Genomic DNA, 27,765 nt, shown 5'->3' with positions numbered 1-27,765 from the left:
TAGGGGGCGCTGTAGGCCACTTCCATTTGTGTGGTACACTTAAAAGTACTGACTGAAGTTTTATTTTTAACATACCTTTACTGAACATAATAAACATATACACAAATGAATGCTGAAAAGATTCAGACATTTCATTCTGCTTTCATCCATATGCAGCTTAAACTGATTCCTACCGAGTGAATCACAAGACAAACCTAACGTGTTTGTTCACAGATTAAGCCACTCTCCATTTGGAGAATTGAATGAAAGGCTCTTAAAATCAGCACACCCTGTCACTTTCTGTCCTGGGCTAGTGGTGAGGGGTCCTTACCTAGCCTGGCCTACATGTGACTCCAGAGCCACAGCAATGTGGTTTATTTCTAACTGCACCATGAACATATGAATTGGGAGCAGCAGTCGGCCACTTGGCCCTTCGAACCTGCTCCGCCATTCAGTATGGTCATTGCTGACCTGGCTGTGTCCTTCAGCCTATCTCAATAACCTTTCACCCCCTTGTTAATCAAGAATCTATCCAGCTCTGCCCTAAAATTATTCAAAGACTCTGCTTCCACTGCCCTTTGAGAAAGAGAGTTCCAGAGAGTCACAGCCCTCTGGGAGAAAACATTTCTCCTCATCTCCATCTCAAATGAACAACCCTTTATTTTTAAACAGTGAGCCCGAGATTCTCCCACAAGTGGAAACATCCTTTCCACATCCACCCTGTCAATACCCCTCAGCATCTTAAAGGTTTAAATAAGTCAATTTTTATTCTTCTAAACTCCAGTGGATACAAATCTAACTTCTCAAACCTTTCCTCATAAGACAAACCATCCATTCCTGGTATTAGTCCAGCAAACCTCCTCTAAACTGCTTGTAAGGTATTTATATCTTTCCTGAAATAAAGAGACCAATACTATCCACAATATTGCAGATGTTCCAAGCTCACTGCCAAGCCACTCCCATCTTGACGTGGAAATCCCTCGCCATAACATCACTGCCGTTGGGTCAAACTCCTGGAACTCCCTCCCTAACAGCACTGTGGGTGTACCTACACCACATGGATTGCAGCGATTCAAGACGGCAGCTCACCACCACCTTCTCGAGGGCAATTAGGAATGGGTAATAAATGCTGGCTAGCCAGCGATGCCTGCATGCTGTAAAATAATACATTTTGAAATGTTCTCACAATTCAAATCAGATTCAATAAAAAAAACTTGAATAAAGTCACATTATGTTTCTGATTAAACCTGTCAGCCCCTTAATTAAAGCTGCCTGTTCAAATAGACACCAGATAATGAACACAATGCTACAGTTATTAGAAAGAAGCTGATTCTAACACAAGAAGGAGCCCGGGACTGAACTCTCAGAGAACGCACTGACTGACATTGTACCTGATTGGGATCGCACTCTGTAATAATGGCCTCTCCTTACAATGAAGACTCGGCCTTCAGTCCTGTAGGAAGAAGGTGTGAGAGGGGAATGGGAAACAGTGACTCAGTTACTGGGGTATTAAATACTTTCTGCGCCCCTCCCCGATTTATACTTTGTGAAGACAGGTCGCTCAGATCCAACTATTATTCCAGTGGAAATCTATCCACAGAGAAATTATTATCAAACTCCTAAAGTAATCTCTGGCCCAAAAGTTAAAATTCTAAATTGGGGCAAGGCCAATTTTGATGGTAAGAAGTCTCACAACACCAGGTTAAAATCCAACAGGTTTATTTGGTAGCAAATACCATAAGCTTTCGGAGCACTGCTCCTTCATCAGATGGAGTGGATATCTGCTCTCAAACAGTGCACAGACACAGAAATCAAGTTACAGAATACTGATTAGAATGCGAATCTCTACAGCCAGCCAGGTCTTAAAGGTACAGACAATGTGGGTGGAGGGCGCATTCAACACAGGTTAAAGAGATGTGTATTGTCTCCAGACAGAACAGCTAGTGAGATTCTGCAAGACCAGGGGGAAAGCTGTGGGGGTTACTGATAATGTGACATAAATCCAACATCCCGGTTTAGGCCGTCCTCATGTGTGCGAAATTTGGCTATCAGTTTCTGCTCAGCGACTCTGCGCTGTCGTGTGTTGTGAAGGCCGCCTTGGAGAACGCTTACCTGAAGATCAGAGGCTGAATGCCCGTGACTGCTGAAGTGCTCCCCCACAGGAAGAGAACAGTCTTGCCTGGTGATTGTCGAGCGGTGTTCATTCATCCGTTGTCGTAGCGTCTGCATGGTCTCCCCAATGTACCATGCCTCGGGACATCCTTTCCTGCAGCGTATCAGGTAGACAACGTTGGCTGAGTTGCAAGAGTAGGTACCGTGTACCTGGTAGATGGTGTTCTCACGTGAGATGATGGCATCCGTGTCGATAATCCGGCACGTCTTGCAGAGGTTGCTGTGGCAGGGTTGTGTGGTGTCGTGGTCACTGTTCTCCTGAAGGCTGGGTAGTTTGCTGCGGACAATGGTCTGTTTGAGGTTGCGTGGTTGTTTGAAGGCAAGAAGTGGGGGTGTGGGGATGGCCTTGGCGAGATGTTCGTCTTCATCAATGACATGTTGATTCATTTTGGTAGGACAAATTTAAATGTGGATTACAGGGTCAAAGGTAGGGTTCTGAAGAATGTGGAGGAACAGAGAGATCTTGGGGTTCATATCCATAGATTTCTGAAGGTTGCCACTCATGTGGATAGAGCCGTGAAGAAGGCCTATAGTGTGTTGGAGTTCATTAACAGGGGGTTTGAGTTTAAGAGCCGTGGGGTTATGCTGCAACTGTACAGGACCTTGGTGAGACCACATTTGGAATATTGTGTGCAGTTCTGGTCACCTCACTACAAGAAGGATGTGGAGACACTGGAAAGAGTGCAAAGGAGATTTACCAGGATGCTGCCTGGTTTGGAGGGTAGGCCTTATGAGGAAAGGTTGAGGGAACTTGGGCTTTTCTCTTTGGAGCGGAGGAGGTTGAGAGGAGACTTGATAGAGGTTTATAAGATGATGAGTGGGATAGATAGAGTGAATGTTCAAAGACTATTTCCTCGGGTGAATGGAGCGGTAACTAGGGGGTATAACTTTAGGGTTCATGGTGGGAGATATAGGAAGGATGTCCGAGGTAGGTTTTTTACTCAGTGAGTGGTTGGGGTGTGGAATGGACTGCCTGCAGGGATAATGGAGTCAGAAACTTTAGGAACATTTAAGAAGCTATTGGATAGGCACATGGAGTACTTCGGGATGATAGGGAGGAAATAGCTTGATCTGGGTTTCAGACAAAGCTCGGCACAACATCGTGGGCCGAAGGGCCTGTTCTGTGCTGTACTGTTCTATGTTCTATGTTGAAGGCTCCGGAGGAGATGCCGTAGCTTCTCCGCTCCGGAGAAGTATTGGACGACGAAGGGTACTCTGTCCACCGTGTCCCGTGTTTGTCTTCTGAGGTGGTCGGTGCGGTTTTTTGCTGTCGCGCGTCGGAACTATTGATCAATGAGTCGTGCGCCATATCCTGTTCTTATGAGGGCATCTTTCAGCGTCTGGAGGTGTCTGTTGCGATCCTCCTCATCCGAACAGATCCTGTGTATTTGGAGGGCTTGTCCGTAGGACAAATTTGATGGTAGCAGGCAGGAACTTCCAAAGTTAATTGGAGGAGTCTGTGGGAAGGCAAAGGGATGTCTGGTAAGTGGCACGCTTTCAAAAGTGTTTTAACCAGGGTTCAGGGTAAACACATTCCTCTTAGAGTGAAGGGCAAGGCTGGCAGAAGTCGGGAACCCTGAATGACTCGGGATATTGAGGCCCTGGTCAAAGAGAAGAAAGAGGAACATGACATGGATAGGCAGCTGGGACCAAGTGAATCTCTTGAAGAGTATAGGGGGTATAGGAGTAGAGTAAGAGAGAAATCAGGAGGGCAAAAAGGGGACACGAGATTGTTTTGGCAGATAAGGCAAAGGAGAATCCAAAGAGCTTCTACAAATACATAAAGGGCAAAAGAGTAACAAGGGGGAGAATAGGGCCTCTTAAGGATCAACAAGGTCATCTATCTGGGTGGCACGATAGCACAGTGGTTAGCACTGCTGCTTCACAGCTCCAGGGACCAGAGTTCGAATACCGGATAAGGTCGCTGTCTGTGTGGAGTTTGCACATTCTCCGTGTGTCTGCGTGGGTTTCCTCCGGGTGCTCCGGTTTCCTCCCACAGTCCAAAGATGTGTGGGCTAGGTTGATTGGCCATTCTAAATTGCCCCTTAGTGTCCCAGGATGCATAGGTTAGGGGGGGTTAGTGGTAAATATGTAGAGATGTGTGGATAGGGCCTGGATGGGATTGTGGTTGGTGCAGACTCGATGGGCCGAATGGCTCTTTCTGCACTGTAGGATTCTATGATTCTATGTGCGGATCCACAAGAGATGGGTGAGAGCCTAAATGAATATTTCTCATCAGTATTTACTGTTGAGAAAAGCATGGATGTTAGGGAACTTGGGGAAATAAATAGTGGTGTCTTGAGGAGTGTACATATTACAGAGAAGGAGGTGCTGGAAGTCTTAAAGCGCATCAAGGTAGATAAATCTCCGGGACCTGATGAAGTGTATCCCAGGACATTCTGGGAGGCTAGGGAGGAAATTGCGAGTCCCCTAGCTGAGATATTTGAATCATCGATAGTCACGCGTGAGGTGCCTGAAGATTGGAGACTGGCAAATGTTGTGCCTTTGTTTAAAAAGGGCTGCAGGGAAAAGCCTGGGAACTACAGGCCAGTGAGCCTCACATCTGTGGTGGCGAGTTGTTGGAAGGTACTTTGAGAGACAGGATCTACAGGCATTTAGAGATGCAAGGACTGATTAGGGACAGTCAGCATGGCTTTGTAAGTGGAAAATCATGTCTCACAAATTTGATTGAGTTTTTTGAAGGGGTAACCAAGAAGGTAGATGAGGGCAGTGCAGTTGATGTTGTCTACATGGACTTTAGCAAGGCATTTGACAAGGTACCATATGGTAGGTTGTTGCATAAGGTTAAATCTCACGGGATCCAGGGTGACGTATCTAAATGGAAACAAAATTGGCTTCTTGACAGAATGTGGAGATGCCGGCGTTGGACAGAAGCCAGAGGGTGTTTGTAGAGAGTTGTTTTTCAAACTGGAGGCCTGTGACCAGCAGTGTGCCTCAGGGATCAGTGCTGGGCCCACTGTTATTTGTCATTTATATTAATGATTTGGATGAGAATATAGGAGGCCTGGTTAGTAAGTTTGCAGATGACACCAAGATTGGTGGCATAGTGGACAGTGAAGAAAGTTATCTCGGATTGCAACGGGATATTGATCAATTGGGCCAGTGGGCTGACGAATGGCAGATGGAGTTTAATTTAGACAAATGCGAGGTGATGCATTTTGGTAGATTGAACCAGGGCAGGACTTACTCAGTTAATGGTAGGGTGTTGGGGAGAGTTACAGAACAAAGAGATCGAGGGATACATGTTCTTAACTCCTTGAAAGTGGAGTCACAGGTGGACAGAGTGGTGAAGAAGGCATTCGGCATGCTTGGTTTCATCCGTCAGAACATTGAATACAGGAGTTGGAGGGTCTGGTTGAGATTGTACAAGACATTGGTAAGGCCACACTTGGAATACTGTGTGCAATTCTGGTCACCCTATTATAGAAAGGACATAATTAAACTAGAAAGAGTGCAGAAAAGATTTACTGGGATGCTACTGGGACTTGATGGATTGAGTTATAAGGAGAGGCTGGATAGACTGGGACCTTTTTCTCTGGAGCATAGGAGGCTGAGGGGTGACCTTATAGAGGTCTATAAGATAATGAGGGGCATCGACAAGGTAGATCGTCAATATCTTTTCCCAAAGGTAGGGGAGTCTAAAACGAGAGGGCATAGGTTTAAGGTGAGAGGGGAGAGATACAAAAGTGTCCAGAGGGGCAATTTTTTCACACAGAGGGTGGTGAGTGTCTGGAACAAGCTGCCAGAGGTAGTAGTAGAGGCGAGTACAATTTTGTCTTTTAAAAAGCATTTAGACAGTTACATGGGTAAGATGGGTATAGAGGGATATGGGCCAAATGCGGGCAATTGGGATTAATTGAGGGGTTTTTAAAAAAAGGACAGCATGAACAAGTTGGGCCGAAGGGCCTGTTTCCATGCTGTAAACCTCTATGATTCTATGACTCTAATCTCCCAAAACACATTACAGCCAACGAGCAGCTTTTAGAAGGAGAATCGCTGATCTATTACAGGAAATGTAACAAATAATTTACACACTGCTTGAACTGGAATGGAATGCGATGACACATTTTACGTTGATCGAGGGGAAATTATTGTCCTGAAAACCAGAGTTCCACATTCTTCTTCGAAATGGTGTGTTAGGATCGATTATATTCACCTGAGAGGGCAGACAGCAACTCATTGCAGCTCAGCACAGACCCTCTGACAGTGCAGCACTCCCTCAGTACTGACCCTCTGACAGTGCGGCACTCCCTCAGTACTGACCCTCTGACAGTGCGGCACTCCCTCAGCACTGACCCTCTGACAGTGCGGCACTCCCTCAGCACTGACCCTCTGACAGTGCGGCACTCCCTCAGCACTGACCCTCTGACAGTGCGGCACTCCCTCAGCACTGACCCTCTGACAGTGCGGCACTCCCTCAGCACTGACCCTCTGACAGTGCAGCACTCCCTCAGCACTGACCCTCTGACAGTGCAGCACTCCCTCAGCACTGACCCTCTGACAGTGCAGCACTCCCTCAGCACTGACCCTCTGACAGTGCAGCACTCCCTCAGCACTGACCCTCTGACAGTGCAGCACTCCCTCAGCACTGACCCTCTGACAGTGCAGCACTCCCCTCAGTACTGACCCTCTGACAGTGCGGCACTCCCTCAGTACTGGGTAAGGGGGAGATGAACCCAGCACCTCCTGCCTCAGCTGCAAGTTTTCTCCCCGTGTCAAGGTTTAGTTTTGATCAGATGATTCTCTTCAATCGGTTCTTACTGAAGAAACAACCTCCTTGACTTTCTGTAATGAGGGCGGTTTGTCTTTAACAGGGAGAGTTGTTCTCCTGAACACAGCAGCAAGTTGCTGGAAGGATCCATTTAGTGGGAAATTGTTGAGAGATTGAGAACTGTATCGATCTCCGCACACGCTCAGTTTTGGAAAATGCAGGCTGGGCAATAAAAGAGAATCTGCATTTCCATCATTTTAAACTGACTGGGTTTTTCCAACATTGAATCCACAGCTGGATACAATGATTGAATCTTTAATTTGGGTTAATTAGGGTGACAGAGTTCCGTGTCGGAGGATGTGGTTAATCTTTACTTCAATATCAGGGAAATGAGCCGGGACTCGGAGGGAAGTGGAAATCGATGAGGGTCAGTGAGTGATTGGAGCCCAATCTCGGTCATTGCAAATTCTGACAGTGATTTATATCACGGGGGAAGCTCCCCATTCATTGTCCCGAACAGACTTCACTTTAACTGGAGGATCGCTCACTCGCTCTCTTTTCTAAAGCGAGGACCTTATATTAATCACTGGTTAGACCTTAGCTGGAATATTCTGTTCCTTTCACTGTAATAGATGTGTCCAAAATCCAGCAGTCTGGGAGAGAAAATAAGGAGAAAGTGTTTCCAGTGACAGGAGGGTGGGGAACCAGAGGGACACAGATTGAAGAGAATTGGGATATGATTTGATTTGATTTATTATTGTCACATGTATTAGTATGCAGTGAAAAGTATTGTTTCTTGTGCGCTATACAGACAAAGCATACCGTTCATAGAGAAGGAAAGGAGAGGGTGCAGAATGTCGTGTTACAGTCATAGCTAGGGTGTAGAGAAAGATCAACTTAATGCAAGATAGGTCCATTCAAAAGTCTGACAGCAGCAGGGAAGAAGCTGCTGTTGAGTCGGTTGGTGCGTGACCTCAGACTTTTGTATCTTTTTCCCAACAGAAGAACGTGGAAGAAAGTATGTCCGGGGTGCATGGGGTCCTTAATTATGCTGGCTGCTTTTCCAAGGCAATGCGAAGTGTAGACAAAACAGTGATACAACTGGAAATAATGTTTTCTATGGTGCATCTGTAAAAGTTGGTGAGAGTTGTAGCTGACATTCCAAATTTCCTTAGCCTCCTGAGAAAGTAGAGGCGTTGGTGGGCTTTCTAAACTACAGCGTCCGCATGGAAGAACCAGGAGAGGTTGTTGATGATCTGGGCACCTAAAAACTTGAAGCTCTCGACCATTTCCGTTTCATTCCCCTTGATGTAGACAGGGGCATGTTCTCCACTGCGTTTCCTGAAGTCGATGACAATCTCCTTCATTTTACAGACACTAAGGGAGAGATTATTGTCATCGTACCAGTTCACCAGAAAAAACACCCTTGGGGAAATGGGGAAGATTTTCAATGTGGTTCTTTCAAGGAGACAGCAGAGGCAGAATGGGGCTGAATGGCCTTCTTCTGTGCTGTTTGATTCTGTGATTTGCCTCTTGCTGCCCACCAGCCTTTGGATAAACCGGTTATTCTCCCTCATTCTCCCACTCATCATTCTGTGTGTCAGATCCAGTTGAAGATGATGAGTTCAGGCGAGGGGAATATAAATGCTGGAACAGAGTGTGTTTAACTGGCAGTGAGCGAGCAGCTGTCGGAACCATCAGTGTGGCAAGACCTTTATTGCTGCCCCTGGCTGTCTGTTATTGATCACTGAAGAAATACACAAACAAAATATCAGCTTTGCAAATCAATCAGCAGGAACACTGACCCAGACGGAACAGCCAATTGAAGGATATGTTGATGGGAGGGGGGTGGGTGGGAGGAGGTTTGTGTGGAGCTGAAAGAGCAGCATGGAGGGGTTGGGCCGAATGGCCTGTTTCTGTACTGTGTGAATAACCAGCCTGGGAAGGAGCCTGATTTCCATTTGCTGATTGGAGAGTGAGACAGCCAATGAATAGATCACCATCATTAAACATTAAATAGCTTCTAGCAGGAAGGGTGATCAGCGTGAAATAATTACAGGAAATCAATGAGGGGATAATTGTAGTTTATAGATTGCAGTCTGATCTGGAAAATGCTCACGGTAACAGATTCTCCCCAAAAGACATTATTGCATATATTATTGAACTGAAACCTCAGAGAATCGCAATGAAGCTGCTTTCCTGAGTTTAATGAAGTTGTTGAGTTTCATCACCGGAATTTTATCCAACTGGATTTAAATGTTCCTTTATTACATTTGGGATATTCTTTGGTCCTTGTCCCAAACTGCCACAATTCCCAATGGCTGGTGAACAAGAGCAGTTTACTGAACAGTGACCAATGAGACAGAAGCAGAGAACTCATGGGAGTGGAATCTGTTCCTTTAAATCATTTTCAGTATGTGCATGTCATTGGCTAGATCAACATAAGGGAGTGCTGCACTGTCAGAGGGTCAGTACTGAGGGAGTGCGGCACTGTCAGAGTGTCAGTACTGAGGGAGTGCCGCACTGTCAGAGGGTCAGTACTGAGGGAGTGCCGCACTGTCAGAGGGTCAGTACTGAGGGAGTGCTGCACTGTCAGAGTGTCAGTACTGAGGGAATGCCGCACTGTCAGAGGGTCAGTACTGAGGGAGTGCCGCACTGTCAGAGGGTCAGTGCTGAGGTAGTGCCGCACTGTCAGAGGGTCAGTACTGAGGGAGTGCCGCACTGTCAGTAGGTCAGTACTGAGGGAGTGCCGGACTGTCAGAGGGTCAGTACTGAGGGAGTGCTGCACTGTCAGAGGGTCAGTGCTGAGGGAGTGCCGCACTGTCAGAGGGTCAGTACTGAGGGAGTGCCGCACTGTCAGAGGGTCAGTGCTGAGGTAGTGCCGCACTGTCAGAGGGTCAGTACTGAGGGAGTGCCGCACTGTCAGAGGGTCAGTGCTGAGGTAGTGCCGCACTGTCAGAGGGTCAGTACTGAGGGAGTGCTGCACTGTCAGAGGGTCAGTACTGAGGGAGTGCTGCACCGTCAGAGGGTCAGTACTGAGGGAGTGCTGCACTGTCAGAGGGTCAGTACTGAGGGAGTGCTGCACTGTCAGAGGGTCAGTACTGAGGGAGTGCCGCACTGTCAGAGGGTCAGTGCTGAGGTAGTGCCGCACTGTCAGAGGGTCAGTACTGAGGGAGTGCTGCACTGTCAGAGGGTCAGTACTGAGGGAGTGCTGCACCGTCAGAGGGTCAGTACTGAGGGAGTGCTGCACTGTCAGAGGGTCAGTACTGAGGGAGTGCTGCACTGTCAGAGGGTCAGTACTGAGGGAGTGCCGCACTGTCTGAGGGTCAGTGCTGAGGGAGTGCTGCACTGTCAGAGGGTCAGTACTGAGGGAGTGCCGCACTGTCAGAGGGTCAGTACTGAGGGAGTGCTGCACTGTCAGAGGGTCAGCACTGTCAAATGTGCTGTATTTCAGTTTCAGCATGCATCCGATAATCCATCTACTGCATTGGATGGGATGCTGGTGTCCTTTTCAATCGTTCTCCCCAAACAACTTCACTATCACGTATTTTCTGCTCATTTTCACATTGCTCTTCATGGGATTTTTCTGTGTGCAAATGCAAGTAACAGTCACACCACACAAGTGTCAGGCAATGAACAAGAGAGGATCTGAGCATCAGCCCTTGACATTCAAAGGCATGACCATCGCAGAATCCACCACTATCAACATCCTGGTCGTTACCATTGACTAGAAACTGAATTGGACTCGCTATATCAATACTGTGACGACCAGAACAAGTCAGAGGCTAGGAAATCTGCGGCGAGTAACTCACCTCCTGGCTCCCCAAAGCCTGTCCAGCATCTACAGGGTAAAAGTAAGGAGTGTGATGGAATACTCTCCACTTGCCTGGATGAGTGCAGATCCAAAAACACACAACGTTCCTTCGACCGCACCTTCCAAACCCCAACCACTACCATCTGAAAGGACAAGGGCAGCAGATACCTGGGAACACCACCACCTGAAGGTTCTCCTCCGAGTCACTCACCATCCTGACTTGGAAATTTATCACTGTTCCTTCACTGTCTCTGTGTCAAAATCCTGGAACTCCCTCCCTAACAGCACTGTGTGTTTACCTGCAGTGGTTCAAGAAGGCAACTTAGTGCCACCTTCTGAAGGGTAATTAAGACAGGGCAGTAAATGCTGGTCTCGCCAGCGATGCCCACATCCTGTGAAAGAATAAATAAAGTGACAGCACATCGAAAATACTTAACGCGCTGTACAGCACTTTAAGACCTTCCCAGATTTTGAAATGCTTTAAAGAAATGGGAATTATTTATTATAATTTTTGCACAATTAATTCCCAGTAACAGTGGGGTGAATGTTTAATTCAGAGTCATTTAGGTTGCAGTCAGCTCACCAGATTGGATCAGTCAACGCACGCTGTGTGGAGCAGACAAACTCCCCTTAAAGCATTGTGTATGAAACACAGAGAGCCAGCAAAATGCAGAACAATCAAAAATCAAATCAAGTCTTTACTTCAGGGCAACGGCTGAAAAGCAGACATCTCACTGGAGAAAATCTCAGCTGCTTCAACAAGGGTGTCGGGGCTAATTATACATGCGAGTGGATAATAAGAGTGTTGGCAGATTGTGAGCTCCTTCTATTCCTCTGGGTACTTGCTGAATAATTAGTGGGACACACTCCAATCAGGAAGATGATAAGGATGTCACTGGCATCAGAACTGGAGCTAAACAGAAACTGCCCAACAAGACATTGCTGCAAAATCAGTCTCTGCATCAAAGTGGACTGCAGCCAGACTGTTCCCCCAGACAACATGGGGCTGGAACCAGACTGTTCCCCCAGACAACATGGGGCTGGAACCAGACTGTTCCCCCAGACAACATGGGGCTGGAACCAGACTGTTCCCCCAGACAACATGGGGCTGGAACCAGACTGTTCCCCCAGACAACATGGGGCTGGAACCAGACTGTTCCCCCAGACAACATGGGGCTGGAACCAGACTGTTCCCCCAGACAACATGGGGCTGGAACCAGACTGTTCCCCCAGACAACATGGGGCTGGAACCAGACTGTTCCCCCAGACAACATGGGGCTGGAACCAGACTGTTCACACCCAGAGCATGGACATCCCATCACCCACAGGCCACCAGAACACCACCTACCATTGGCTGAGCCTGCTTTCAGACACCGCTTGCCATTGGCTGAGAATAAACAGACCTGTTCTGACAAATTGGCTGAGGAACGATGTGTGGGAATGGGAGGACTGGAAGAATTCGGAAAAGGAAATTGAAAGAAAATCTGATTTTAAACAAACTGCAGAGATGTGGATGCTTCAGGTAACAGCGAGAAGAAATGAACAACATCTCTAGATTGGCCCAGGGTGCTTGGTGGTCAATTGAGTATTTTTGAAGTTTAATTACTATTGTAAAATGGCAGCTGAATTCAGCACAGCAAGGTCCCACAAACAACAACACGCTAAGACCAGAAAATCTCTTTTGGTAATGTTTGTTTTTTTTTATTCATGGCCATCACTAATTAGACCAGTATTTATTGCCCATCCCTAATTGCCCCTTAAGAATGTGGTGGTGAGCTGCCTTCCTGTAGGTACACCCACCGTGCTGTTAGGGAGGGAGTTCCAGGATTTTAATCCAGCGACAGTGAAGGAACAGTGATATATTTCCAAATCAGGATGGTGAGTGACTTGAAGGGGAATCTGCAGAAGGTGGCATTCCAAGGTTTCTGCTGCTCTTGTCCTTCTCATGAGCTCTCTGCCTGAACACAGCTCCTTGGCAATTATTTATTAAACCATGGTGAATTTGTCGGACGATCAGTACTGAGGGACACCGAACTGACAGAAACTTTGTTCTGAAGGTCAGTGTGAAGGATTTTAACTGAGTGACAGTGCAGGAATGGTGATATAGTTCCAAGTTAGGAAGGTGTGTGGCTTAGGGGGAAACTTCCAGGTGTTGGTGTGCCAGCAGTCCTGGGTTTGGAAGTTGTCGCCTAAGGTGGTGGAAGGAGTGAAAGTTGTAGTTTGTGGATGGGGTGCCAATCAAGCGGATTTCTTTGTCCTGGATGGTGTTGAGCTTCTTGAGTGCATAGGGTGAGTATTCCATCAAGACAATGTTTGATCAAGTGTGGCATCAAAGAGTCAATGGGAACCAGGAGGAAAACACTCTGTTAGTTGGAGTCACACTTGGCACAAAGGAGGATGGTTGTGGTAATTGGAGGTCAGTCATCTCAGCTCCAGGACATCAGTGCAGGAGTCCCTCAGGGTCGTGTCCGTGGCGCAACCATCTTCAGTTGCTTCATCAATTACCTTCCTTCCATCATAACTTTTACAGATGTACCATAGAAAGCATTCTTTCTGGTTGTATCACAGCTTGGTATGGCTCCTGCTCTGCCCAAGACTGCAAGGAACTACAAAAGGTCATGAACGTAGCCCAATCCATCACGCAAACCAGCCTCCCATCCATTGACTCTGTCTACACTTCCCGCTGCCTCGGCAAAGCAGCCAGCATAATTAAGGACCCCACGCACCCCGGACATTCTCTCTTCCACCTTCTTCCGTCGGGAAAAAGATTCGAAAGTCTGAGGTCACGTACCAACCAACTCAAGAACAGCTTCTTCCCTACTCATTAACGATAGCATGGTTTTGTGAGAGGGAGGTCATGCCTCACTAACCTGGTGGAGTTTTTTGAAGAAGTGACTAGAATGGTTGACGAGGGAAGGGTCTATATGGACTTTAGTAAAGTGTTTGACAAAGTCCCTCATGGTAGGTTGGTGCAAAAGGTTGGATCTCATGGGATAAATAGGGAGGTGGCTAGATGGGTGGAGAACTGGCTTGGTCACAGAAGACAGGGTGGTAGTGGAAGGGTCTTTTTCCGGCTGGATGCCTGTGACGAGTGGTGTTCTGCAGGGCTCTGTATTGGGACCTCTGCTGTTTGTGATTTATATAAACGATCTGGAAGAAGGTGTAACTGGGGTGATCAGTAAGTTTGCGGATGACTCGAAAATGGCTGGACTTGCTGATAGTGAGGAATATTGTCAGAGGGTACAGAAGGATATAGATAGGCTGGAAATTTGGGCAAAGAAATGGCAGATGGAGTTCAATCCTGATAAATGCAAAGTGATGCATTTTGGTAGAACTAACAGAGGGGGGAGCTATACGATAAATGGCAGAACCATAAAGGGTGTAGATACGCAGAGGGACCTGGGTGTGCAAGTCCACAGATCCTTGAAGGTGACATCACAGGTGGAGAAGGTAGTGAATAAGGCATATGGCATGCTTGCCTTTATAGGACGGGACAGAGTATAAAAGTTGGGGTCTGATGTTGCGGTTGTATAGAACGTAGGTTCGGCCACATTTGGAATACTGCACCCAGTTCCGGTCACCACACTACCAGAAGGACGTGGAGGCTTTAGAGAGAGTGCAGAGGAGGTTTACCAGGATGTTGCCTGGTATGGAAGGGCTTAGTTATGAGGAGAGATTGGGTAAACTGGGATTGTTCTCACTGGAAAGACGGAGGATGAGGGGTGACCTAATAGAGGTGTATAAAATTATGAAAGGCATAGATAGGGTGAACGGTGGGAAGCTTTTTCCCAGGTCGGTGGTGACGTTCACGAGGGGTCATAGATTCAAGGTGAAGGGGGGAGGTTTAACACGGATATCAGAAGGACGTATTTTACACAGAGGGTGGTGGGGGCCTGGAATGCGCTGCCGGGCAAGGTGGTGGAGGCGGACACACTGGGAACGTTTAAGACTTATCAAGATAGCCACATGAACGGAATGGGAATGGAGGGATACAAAAGAATGGTCTAGTTTGGACCAGGGAGCGGCGCGGGCTTGGAGGGCCGAAGGGCCTGTTCCTGTGCTGTATTGTTCTTTGTTCTTTGTACTGCCATCAGACTTTTGAGTGGACCTACCTTGCACTAAGTTGATCCTTCTCTACCCCTTAGCTATGATTGTAACACTACATTCTGCACTCTCTCCTTTCCTTCTCTATGAATTGTATGCTTTGTCTGTATAGCGCGCAAGAAACAATACTTTTCACTGTACACTAATACATGTGACAATAATAAATCAAATCAAATCAAATAAGGCCAGGAGTGAATCATAGAATTATAGAATCCCTACAGTGCAGAAGGAGGCCATTGGGCCCATCGAGTCTGCACCAACCACAATCCCACCCAGGCCCTAATCTCGTTACCCCACACATTTACCCTGCTAATCCCCCTGACACGAGGGTCAATTTACCATGGCCAATCCATCTAACGCTCACATCTTTGGACTGTGGGAGGAAACTGGAGCATCCGGAGGAAACCCACACAGACAGGGGGAGAATGTGCAAACTCCACACAGACAGTGACCCAAGGTCAGAATCGAACCTGGGTCCCTGGTGCTGTGAGGCAGCAGTGCTAACCACTGTGTCACCATGCCGCCCTCGGTGGGGATGTTTGCTGATGAGTTCACAATGTGCAGCACCATTTGCCACTCCTCAGATACTGAAGCAGTCAGTGTCCAAATGCAGCAAGACCTGGATAATAATAATAAGCTGCAGTTCTGATGAAGGGTCATCCAGACTTAAAATGTTGGCTCTACTCTCTCTCCACAGATGCTGTCAGATCTGCTGAGATTTTCCAGCATTTTCTGATTTTGTTTCAGATTCTAGCATTTACAGCATTTTGTTCTCATAATAGTACCCAGGCTTGGGCTGACAAGTGGCAAGTAACGTTCGTGCCACACAAGTGCCAGGCAATGACCATCACCAACATGAGAGAAACTAACCATCTCGCCTTGAGGTTTACTGGCATTACCATCACTTAATCCCCCACCATCAACATCCTGAGGGTTACCATTGACCAGAAATTGAACTGGACTAGCCATGTAACTAAAAGGCTAGGAATCCTATAGTGAGTCACTTCCTGACGCCCAAAACCTGTCCACCATCTACAAGGCACAAGTCAGGATTGTGATGGAATATGCCCCACTTGCCTGGATGAGTGCGGCTCCAACGGCACTCAAGGAGCTTGACTATCCAGGATAAAACAGCCTGTTTGATTGCTACCCCTTCCACAAACATTCAGTCCTGTACCACCGAAATATATCGCCATTGCTTCACTGTCACTGGGTCAAAAATCTTGGAATTCCCTCCCTAACAGCACTGTGGGTGTACCTACACACCAGGGACTGCAGCAGCTCAAGAAAGCAACTCACAATCACCTTCTCAAGGTGCAACTAGGGTTGGGCAATAAATGCTGGCATAGCCAGCGATGCCCACATCCCAAAACTGAATTAAAAATTAAACTTTGCACTCCCGACATTGTGCAATAATGATAATAAACGGGAGCTTTCTTCGCCCATGCGACCCCACAACGCATAAATTGCCTAAAAGATAAATGTAGACCCGAACACCAGGGGGAGCTCTGCTGCTGTTCAAAATAGTGTTTATGGGAAACCATTCATTCAACTGAGCCGGCATATGACATCTCCGACAGTGCAGCACTCCCTCAGTACTGATCCTCTGACAGTGCAGCACTCCCTCAGTACTGATCCTCTGACAGTGCAGCACTCCCTCAGTACTGACCCGCTGACAGTGCAGCACTCCCTCAGTACTGATCCTCTGACAGTGCAGCACTCCCTCAGTACTGATCCTCTGACAGTGCAGCACTCCCTCAGTACTGACCCTCTGACAGTGCAGCACTCCCTCAGTACTGATCCTCTGACAGTGCGGCACTCCCTCAGTACTGACCCTCTGACAGTGCAGCACTCCCTCAGTACTGATCCTCTGACAGTGCAGCACTCCCTCAGTACTGATCCTCTGACAGTGCGGCACTTCCTCAGTACTGACCCACTGACAGTGCGGCACTTCCTCAGTACTGACCCTCTGACAGTGCAGCACTCCCTCAGTACTGACCCTCTGGCAATGCTGCACTCCCTCAGTCCTGACCCTCTGACAGTGCAGCGCTCCCTCAGTACTGACCCTCTGACAGTGCAGCACTCCCTCAGTACTGACCCACTGACAGTGCAGCACTCCCTCAGTACTGACCCTCTGGCAGTGCTGCACTCCCTCAGTCCTGACCCTCTGACAGTGCAGCGCTCCCTCAGTACTGACCCTCTGACAGTGCGGCACTCCCTCAGTACTGACCCTCTGACAGTGCAGCACTCCCTCAGTACTGACCCTCTGACAGTGCAGCACTCCCTCAGTACTGACCCTCTGACAGTGTGGCACTCCCTCAATACTGACCCTCTGACAGTGCAACACTCCCTCAATTCTGATCCTCTAACTGTGCAGCACTCCCTCAGTACTGACCCTCTGACAGTGCAGCATTCCCTCAGTACTGACCCACTGACAGTGCAGCACTCCCTCAGTACTGACCCACTGACAGTGCAGCACTCCCTCAGTACTGACCCTCTGACAGTGCAGCACTCCCTCAGTACTGACCCTCTGACAGTGCTGCACTCCCTCAATACTGTCCTTCTGACAGTGCAGCACTCCCTCAGTACTGACCCTCTGACAGTGCAGCACTCCCTCAGTACTGACCCTCTGACAGTGCTGCACTCCCTCAATACTGTCCTTCTGACAGTGCAGCACTCCCTCAGTACTGACCCTCTGACAGTGCTGCACTCACTCAGTACTGACCCTCTAACAGTGCAGCACTCCCTCAGTACTGACCCTCTGACAGTGCAGCACTCCCTCAGTACTGACCCTCTGACAGTGCAGCACTCCCTCAGTACTGACCCTCTGGCAGTGCGGAACTCCCTCAGTACTGACTCTCTGACAGTGCAGTGCTCCCTCAGTACTGACCCTCTGACAGTGCTGTGCTCCCTCAGTACTGACCCTCTGACAGTGCGGCACTCCCTCAGTACTGCCCCTCTGACAGGGAGGCACTCCCTCAGTACTGACCCTCTGACAGTGCGGCACTCCCTCAGTACTGCCCCTCTGACAGTGCGGCACTCCCACAGTACTGACCCTCTGACAGTGCGGCACTCCCTCAGGACTGACCCTCTGACAGTGCGGCACTCCCTCAGTACTGCCCCTCTGACAGTGCAGCACTCCCTCAGTACTTACCCTCTGACAGTGCAGCACTCCCTCAGTACTTACCCTCTGACAGTGCGGCACTCCCTCAGTACTGCCCCTCTGACAGTGCAGCACTCCCTCAGTACTGACCCTCTGACAGTGCAGCACTCCCTCAGTACTGACCCTCTGACAGTGCAGCACTCGCTCAGTACTGACCCTCTGACAGTGCGGCACTCCCTCAGATGGACCGGAGATGGGAAGAGTTGTCGTGGGGAGGATGGGGAGAGTGTGAGTGGAAGGTGAGCATTGTGTGAATTGTGTGCTGGTGAGGCTGGTGTGTGAGGTTTGAAGGGAATCTTCTTGCCGTGAGTCTTATTGGGAGTAAAGTACAAGGCCGTCAGTAACAGTGAGTTATTCAGTGGGGAGCTGCTGTCAGAGTGAGGTTGCAAAGCTGCTGAGCTGATATTGACGTTTCTATGCCCTGGCTGCAGAGGGAATGAGTCTCACTGACCTCTGCTCTGTACAATAGTACATAGCTCACTCATTAGTGAGAGGGTCACCACCCCAATGTGACCAGATTCACATTTTGGAAATGTGGAACTTGTCGTCCTGTCTCTGACCTTTGACTGAGTCTTTCCAGTGTGAACGAGAGTGTGATCAGATCCAATCCACACGACAGGATGAAGCAAGCAAAGTGAGGTGGGAACGGGAGGGAAGTGAAGGGAGTGAGAATCTGTGGGGCAGAGAGAGAGAGATTTGGAAACATTCACTCATTTCTGAGGACTCTGGGTGAGTCAGAAATCTCCTCACTGTGTAAATGGCTGAACAATCAGTCCAAGGATGAGAAAAGTGAAAAGATTGGAGATTCAAGTGGAAACAATTCCAGCTGATTAAAATTTAAACAGGCGACATCAGGGCCAGGTATAAATAATTAATAAACAGTGTGTAGAACGCCGTCTCGGTTTGACCTTCAGATCAGTACTGCACTGTCGAAGGATTTCTTTAAGCCTTTCATTGAATCTTCCAATTGTCTTTCCAGAATCTTTCATTCCTGGAATTGGTCTGGATTCTGAGGCTGGAATCAGAACCGGGAGAGTTTGGAGAAATGATGAACAGCTTCTGCTGAGAACACAAGAATTACATTCCTATAGCGCCTGTCACCTATTCAGCAAATCCCACATTGCTTCCCAGCCAATGAAGGAGCTTTTTTAAAGTGTAGTCACCATTGTAATGTCGGAATTGTGGCAGTGAATTTGTGCACAGCAAGCTCCCACAAACAGCAATGTGATAATGGTCAGATCACCAGATTTAGCAATGTTAGTTGAGGAATAAATATTGACAAAAACTGGGGAGAAGATCCCCGTTCCACTGCCAATAGGGTCCATAGCACGATTTACATTGCTGAGAGGACACGGGTCTGAGCACTAACCCTCTGACAGTGCGTCACTCCCTCAGCACTGACCCTCTGACAGTGCAGCACTCGCTCAGTACTGACCCTCTGACAGTGCAGCACTCCCTCAGTACTGACCCTCTGACAGTGCAGCACTCCCTCAGTACTGACCCTCTGACAGTGCAGCACTCCCTCAGTACTGATCCTCTGACAGTGCGGCACTCCCTCAGTACTGACTCTCTGACAGTGCGGCGCTCCCTCAGTACTGACCCTCTGACAGTGTAGCATTCCCTCAGTACTGACCCTCTGACAGTGCAGCGCTCCCTCAGCACTGACCCTCTGACAGTGCGGCACTCTCTCAATACTGACCCTCTGACAGTGCAGCACTCCCTCAGTACTGACCATCTGACAGTGCAGTACTCCCTCAGCACTGACTCTCTGACAGTGCAACACTCCCTCAATACTGATCCTCTTACAATGCAGCACTCCCTCAGTACTGACTATCTGACAGTGCAGCACTCCCTCAGGACTGACCCTCTGACAGTGCAGCTCTCCCTCAGTACTGACTCTCTGACAGTGCGGCACTCCCTCAGTACTGACCCTCTGACAGTGCAGCATTCCCTCAGGACTGACCCTCTGACGGTGCAGCGCTCCCTCAGTACTGACCCTCTGACAGTGCAGCACTCCCTCAGTACTGACCCTCTGACAATGCGGCACTCCCTCAGTACTGACCCTCTGACAGTGCAGCACTCCCTCAGTACTGACCCTCTGACAGTGCGGCACTCCCTCAGTACTCACCCTCTGACAGTGCGGCACTCCCTCAGTACTGACCCTCTGACAATGCGGCACTCCCTCAGTTCCACACAGTGTGCGTCAGCTTGAATTACAGCCTGAAGTTTCTGCAGTAACTGTTTTCATGGCCTTTGAACCTGTTCAGCAGTGGAGCAGCTGTGGACTGGGCCAGGGAGCTCAGGGTCAGACACCACACCAGGGTTTTTCTGTGATGAGAGATGCTGTTGTATTTTGTAATCAGGATTGATTCAGATTGAGTGACAGATTGGACAAGTTCAGTGAGGCTGTGATCACTCAGCAAATCACAGGCAGTTTGACAGGGAGTTCCTGCAGTGAGATTTCACCCTGACTCACACAGTGTGTAAAACTAGTGTGGGAGATTGCAGAGTTTCCCCAGCAATCCCTAGCCGTTTATATGGTCAGAGTCTCAAAGAGTGAGAAGGACCATCTTCCCATCCAGTTTCAATGTTTCCCAGTCATGTGTTGACAGAATGCGCTCTGATATATTTGTGTTGTGGTCACAAGCTGGGTGGATTTTATATCAGGAACTCCTGCCCTGCCTCAGCGAGAGAGATCAGCTCACAGTCAGCTGCAGGATACGATTCAGCAAATCACCGCACAACACAGCTTCCCCTTTCAACCTGCACCGTTTATCTCCATTAATGGATTCTCTTTGTCAAAACTTAGCTGGAGGATAAACACTCAGACAGGGAGTTGGGAATGTGATTCTCTCCGAAGTCAGATTAATGATTGTGGGGAATGTTGAGTGAGGTTAGGAGATGTCTGTCGGCTCTCAGTCATCAGTCAAAGCTCACAAAGTGCTTCCCAGCTGTATCGCAGTAAGTTTACACGTGTTTGCGAGATTATTCCATCTCCTCTCCAGGACAAAGCAGCCCCTGTGACCAGAACCCCATTCAGCACCTTAAACATTCCCTCCCTCTCCCAGCAGCGCCCTGCGGTTCCAGTGTGGGCCACCGACAAGACGCAGTGCAGCAATGTGTCATCTCCTTTGACAGCAGCTCCCAAAGCCAGCGTCCCTACCACCTAGAAGGACAAGGACAGCAGACACATGGAAACACCACCACCTGTAAGTTCCCCTGCAAATCACACAGCACCCTGAGGAGGTGAAAGGTGCTATAGAAATAAGAACAAAGAAAATTACAGCACAGGAACAGGCCCTTCGGCCCTCCAAGCCTGCACTGACCATGCTGCTCATCTGAACTAAAACCTCCTACCCTTCCGGCGACCATATCCCTCTATTCCCTTCCTGTTCAAGTTTTTGTCTAGACACTCCTTAAAAGTCATATCATATCTGCTTCCACTACCTCCCCCGGCAGCGAGTTCCAGGCACCCACCACCCTCTGTAAAAAACATCTCCTTTAAACCTTGCCCCTCGCACCTTAAACCTTTGCCCCCTAGTAATTGAATCTTCCACCCTGGGAAAAAGCTTCTGACTATCCACTCTGTCCATGCCCCTCATAATTTTGTAGATTTCTATCAGGTCTCCTCTCAACCTCCATTGTTGCAGTGAGAACAAACCAAGTTTCTCCAACCTCTCCTCATTGCTAATGCCCTCCATACCAGGCAACATCCTGGTAAATCTTTTCTGTACCCTCTCCAAAGCTTCCACACCCTTCTGGTAGTGCAGCGACCAGAATTGAACATTATATTTAAGTGCGGCCTAACTAAGGTTCTATAAAGCTGCAACATGACTTGCCAATTTTTAAACTCAATACCCTGGCCGATGAAGGCAAGCATGCCGTATGCCTTCTTGACTACCTTCTCCACCTGCATTGCCACTTTCAGTGACCTGTGTACCTGTACACCCAGATCCCTTTGCTTATCAATACTCTTAAGGGTTCTGCAATTCACTGTATATATCCCATCTGTATTAGACCTTCCAAAATATATTATCTCACATTTGTCCGGATTAAACTCCATCTGCCATCTCTCTGCCCAAGTCTCCAACCGATCCATATCCTACTGTATCCTCTGATGGTCCTCATCACTCTCCGCAATTCCACCAACCTTTGTGTCGTCCGCAAACTGACTAATCAAACCAGTTACATTCTCCTCCAAATCATTTCTATATATTACAAACAGCAAAGGTCCCACCCAGCACTGATCCCTGAGGAATACCACTTGTCACAGCCCTCCATTCAGAAATTCCACAGCTACCGTCTGTCTTCTATGACCGAGCCAGTTCTGTATCCACCTTGCCAGCTCACCTCTGATCCCATGCGACTTCACCTTCTGTATCAATCTGCCATGAGGCACCTTGTCAAAGGCCTCATTGAAGTCCATGTAGACAACATCCACTGCCCTACCCTCATCAATCATCTTCGTCACTTCCTCGAAAATCTCAATCAAGTTAGTGAGACACGACCTCCCCCTCACAAAACCATGTTGCCTCTCGTTAATACATCCATTTGTTTCCAAGTGGGAGTAAATCCTGTCTCGAAGAATCCTCTCCAATAATTTCCCTAGCACTGATGTAATTACCTGGATTATCCTTGCTACCCTTCTTAAACAAAGGAACAACATTGGCTATTCTCCAACCTTCAGGGACCTCCCCTATAGCCAGTGAGGATACAAAGATTTCTCTCAAGGCCCCAGCAACTTCCTCCCTTGCCTCTCTCAGTATTCTGGGGTATATCCCATCAGGCTCTGGGGACTTGTCTACCTTAATGTTTTTCAAGAACCCCAATACCGCCTCCTTTTTGATCTCAACATGACTCAAACTATCTACACACCCTTTCCCAGACTCACCATCCATCAAGTCCTTCTCTTTGGTGAATACTGATGCAAAGTACTCATTTAATACCTCGCCCATTTTCTCTGGCTCCACGCATAGATTCCCTCCCCTGTCCTTGAGTGGGCCAACCCTCTCCCTGGCTGCCCTCTCGCTCTTTATATATGTATTAAAAGCCTGGGGATTTTCCTTAATCCTGCTGACCAATGATTTTTCGTGACCCCTTTTAGCCATCCTTACTCCTTTCTTAAGTTTATTTCTACTTTCCTTGTATTCCACACTTGCTTCATGTGTTCCCAGCCTCCTAGCCTTGACAAATGCTTCCTTTTTTTCTTTGACTAGGCTCACAATATCTCCCGTTATCCAAGGTTCCCGAACCTTGCCACACTTACCCTTCATCTTCACAGGAATGTGCCGCTCGTGAATTCCTTTCAATTTATGCTTGAAAGCCTCCCACATGCCAGATGTTGATTTGCCCTCAAACATCTGTCTCCAATCTACATCCTTCAGTTCCTGCCTAATATTGCTGTAATTAACCTTCCCCCAATTTAGCACCTTCACCTGAGGATTTATCTTTATCCATCAGTACCTTAAAGCTTACTGAATTGTGGTCACTGTTCCCGAACTGCTCCCCTACTGAAATGTCGACCACCTGGCCGGGCTCATTCCCGAATACCGGGTCCAGTATGGCCCCTTCCCTAGATGGACTAACTATATACCATTTCAAGAAGCCCTCCTGGATGCTCCTTACAAACTCTGCCCCATCCACGCCCCTAGCACTAAGTGAGTTCCAGTCAATATAGGGGAAGTTAAAATCTCCCACCACAACAACCCTGTTACTTTTACACCTTGTCAAAATCTGCCTACATATCTGTTCCTCTATCTCCCGCTGGCTGTTGGGCGGCCTATAGTAAACCCCCAAGTGAAATAAAATGAAAACTCTTTCTGAGTATTTGAACGATCGGTATAAGTTCAATGATGAGAGAAAGGAATTTGATCTTTAAAAATCACTTTTGATTGAAAATGAACCACGTGGAATAAAATAACTTTCTGGATTGAAACTCTCCAAACACAGGCCTGGAACAGGGAAACCTGGCTAGATCCCCAACTGGATGATTGTGTCCAATTCTGGACTCCACACTTTGGGAAGGATGTCAGGGCCTTGTAGAAGGTGCGGAGGAGATTTACAGGAATGTTCCCAGGGGTGAGGGACTTCAATGATTTTGGAGAGACTGGAGAAGCTGGGATTGTTCTCCTTGGAGCAGAGAAGGTTCAGAGAAGATTTAATAGAGGAGCTCAAAATCAGGAAGAGTTTTGATGGAGTAAATCAGGAGAAAGTGACAGGAGAGTGAGGAACAAGAGGGACACATAGAAACATAGAAACTAGAAGCAGGAGTAGGCCATTCGGCCCTTGGAGCCTGCTCTGACATTCATTTTGATCATGGCTGATGATCGAATTCATTGTCCTGATTCCCCCCCTTCCCCCCATATCCCTTGATCCCTTTAACCCCTCGAGCTATGTCTAATTTCTTCTTGAAATCAGACAATGTTTTGACCTCAGCTACATTCTATGGTAGTGAGTTCCACACATTCTCCACCCTCTGGGTGAAGAAATTTCTCCTCACCTCAGTTCTAAAGGGTTTACCCCCTTATCCTCAAACTATGACCCCTAGGAAAGGATATGTCAGGAGATTCTGGATAGGTGCAGAAAAAATAGGGTTGTTGTAGTGGGGGACTTTAATTTCCCTGGCACAGACTGGAAAGTGCTTAGAGCTGGGGGTCCGGACGGGGAGGAATTTGTAAAATGCGTACTGGAAGGTTCTTTGTAACAGTATGTAGATAGCCCGACTAGAGAGGGGGCTATACTGGACCTAGTTCTGGGAAATGAGCCCGGTCAGGTCGTCAAAGCTTCGGTAGGGGAACATGTGGCAAATAGTGACCACAACTCTGTTAACTTTAGGATAGTAATGGACAAGGATGAGTGCTGTCCTACGGGCAGGGTGCTAAATTGGGGGAAGGCTAACTATAGCCGGATTAGGCAGGAATTGGTGGATGTTGATTGGGAGAGGATGTTTGAGGGTAAGTCCGCGTCTGGCATGTGGGAGTCTTTTAAGGAACTATTGATAAGGCTGCAGGATAGGCATGTGCCTGTAAAAAGGAAAGATAGGAAAGGTAGGATTTGAGAGCCGTGGATAACCAGGGAAATTGAGGATCTGATTAAAATGAAAAGGGAGGCGTACGTTAAGTCCAGGCAACAGAAAACAGATGGAGCTCTGGAGGAATACAGAGAGAGTAGGAAAGAACTCAAACGGGAAGTTAGAAGGGCAAAAAGGGGTCACGAGATGTTCTTGGCAGGCAGGATTATGGAGAATCCTAAGGCATTCTATTCATACGTTAGGAACAAAAGAGTTGTCAAGGAGAAAATTGGACCTCTCAGGGACAAAGGAGGGGAATTATGCTTAGAACCCAAGGGAATAGGGGAGATCCTAAATGAATACTTTGCATCGGTATTCACGAAGGAGAGGGGCGTGTTAACCGGGAGTGTCTCGGAGGGAGGTGTTGACCCGTTAGAGAAAATCTCCATTACAAGAGAGGAAGTGTTAGGTTTTTTAGGGAACATTAAAACTGACAAAGCCCCAGGGCCTGATGGCATCTATCCTCGACTGCTCAGGGAGACGAGAGATGAAATTGCTGGGCCTCTGACGGAAATCTTTGTCGCTTCTTTGGACACGGGTGAGGTCCCTGAGGATTGGAGGATAGCGAATGTGATCCCGTTGTTTAAGAAGGGTAGCAGGGATAACCCAGGAAATTATAGGCCGGTGAGCTTGACGTCCGTGGTAGGGAAGTTGTTGGAGAGGATTCTTAGAGACAGGATGTATGTGCATTTAGAACGGAACAATCTCATTAGTGACAGACAGCATGGTTTTGTAAGAGGGAGGTCGTGCCTTACAAATTTGGTGGAGTTTTTTGAGGAAGTGACAAAAACGGTTGATGAAGGAAGGGCCGTGGATGTCGTCTATATGGCTTTCAGTAAGGCATTTGACAAAGTCCCACATGGCAGGTTGGTTAAGAAGGTTAAGGCTCATGGGATACAAGGAGAAGTGGCTAGATGGGTGGAGAACTGGCTTGGCCATAGGAGACAGAGGGTAGTGGTCGAAGGGTCTTTTTCCGGCTAGAGGTCTGTGACCAGTGGTGTTCCGCAGGGCTCTGTACTGGGGCCTCTGCTATTTGTGATATATATAAATGATTTGGAAGAAGGTGTAACTGGTGTAATCAGCAAGTTTGCGGATGACACGAAGATGGCTGGACTTGCGGATAGCGAAGAGCATTGTCGGGCAATACAGCAGGATATAGATAGGCTGGAAAATTGGGCGGAGAGGTGGCAGATGGAGTTTAATCCGGATAAATGCGAAGTGATACATTTTGGAAGAAATAATGTAGGGAGGAGTTATACAATAAATGGCAGAGTCATCAGGAGTATAGAAACACAGAGGGACCTAGGTGTGCAAGTCCACAAATCCTTGAAGATGGCAAGACAGGTGGAGAAGGTGGTGAAGAAGGCATATGGTATGCTTGCCTTTATAGGACGGGGTATAGAGTATAAAAGCTGGAGTCTGATGTTGCAGCTGTATAGAACGCTGCTTAGGCCACATTTGGAGTACTGCATCCAGTTCTGGTCGCTGCACTACCAGAAGGACGTGGAGGCGTTAGAGAGAGTGCAGAGAAGGTTTACCAGGATGTTGCCTGGTATGGAGGGTCTTAGCTATGAGGAGAGATTGGGTAAACTGGGGTTGTTCTCCCTGGAAAGACGGAGAATGGGGGGAGATCTAATAGAGGTGTACAAGATTATGAAGGGGATATCATAGAAATCATAGAAACCCTACAGTGCAGACGGAGGCCATTCGGCCAATCGAGTCTGCACCGACCACAATCCCACCCAGGCCCTACCCCCACATATTTACCCGCTAATCCCACTAACCTACGCATCTCAGGACTTTAAGGGGCAATTTTTAACCTGGCCAATCAACCTAACCCGCACATCTTTGGACTGTGGGAGGAAACCAGAGCACCCGGAGGAAACCCACGCAGACATGAGGAGAATGTGCAAACTCCACACAGACAGTGACCCGAGCTGGGAATTGAACCCAGGACCCTGGAGCTGTGAAGCAGCAGTGCTAACCACTGTGCTACCGTGCCGCCATAGATAGATAGGGTGAACGGTGGGAAGCTTTTTCCCAGATCAGAAGTGACGTTCATGAGGGTTCACTGGCTCAAGGTGAGAGGGGCGAAGTATAACTCAGATATTAGAGGGATGTTTTTTACACAGAGGGTGGTGGGGGCCTGGAATGCGCTGCCAAGTAGAGTGGTGGAGGCAGGCACGCTGACATCGTTTAAGACTTACCTGGATAGTCACATCAGCAGCCTGGGAATGGAGGGATACAAACGATTGGTCTAGTTGGACCAAGGAGCGGCACAGGCTTGGAGGGCCAAAGGGCCTGTTTCCTGTGCTGTACTGTTCTTTGTTCTTTGTTCTTAGTTCTGGACTCCCCCACCATTGGGAACATTCTTTCTTAATCTAGACTTTCTAACCCTGTTAGAATGTTATAAGTTTCTATGAGATCCCCTCTCACTCTTCTAAACTCCAGTGAATATAATCCTAACTGACTTAGTCTCTCCTCATGTGACAGACCTGCCATCCCAGGAATCAGCCTGGTAAACCTTCGCTGTCCTCCCCCTATAGCAAGGACATCCTTCCTCAGATAAGGACACCAAAACTGCACACAATACTCCAGGTGTGGCCTCACCAATGCCCTGTACAATTGCAGCAAAACATCCCTATTCCTATACTCAAATCCTCTTGCTATGAATACCTCTTGCGATGAATATCAGTGGAGGAGCACTGGCCACAGGAGACAGAGGGTAGCAG

Source organism: Mustelus asterias, chromosome 8 (assembly GCF_964213995.1).
Source record: "Mustelus asterias chromosome 8, sMusAst1.hap1.1, whole genome shotgun sequence".
Taxonomy (NCBI): Eukaryota; Metazoa; Chordata; class Chondrichthyes; order Carcharhiniformes; family Triakidae; genus Mustelus; species Mustelus asterias.
Note: the sequence above shows the minus strand (reverse complement) of the source record.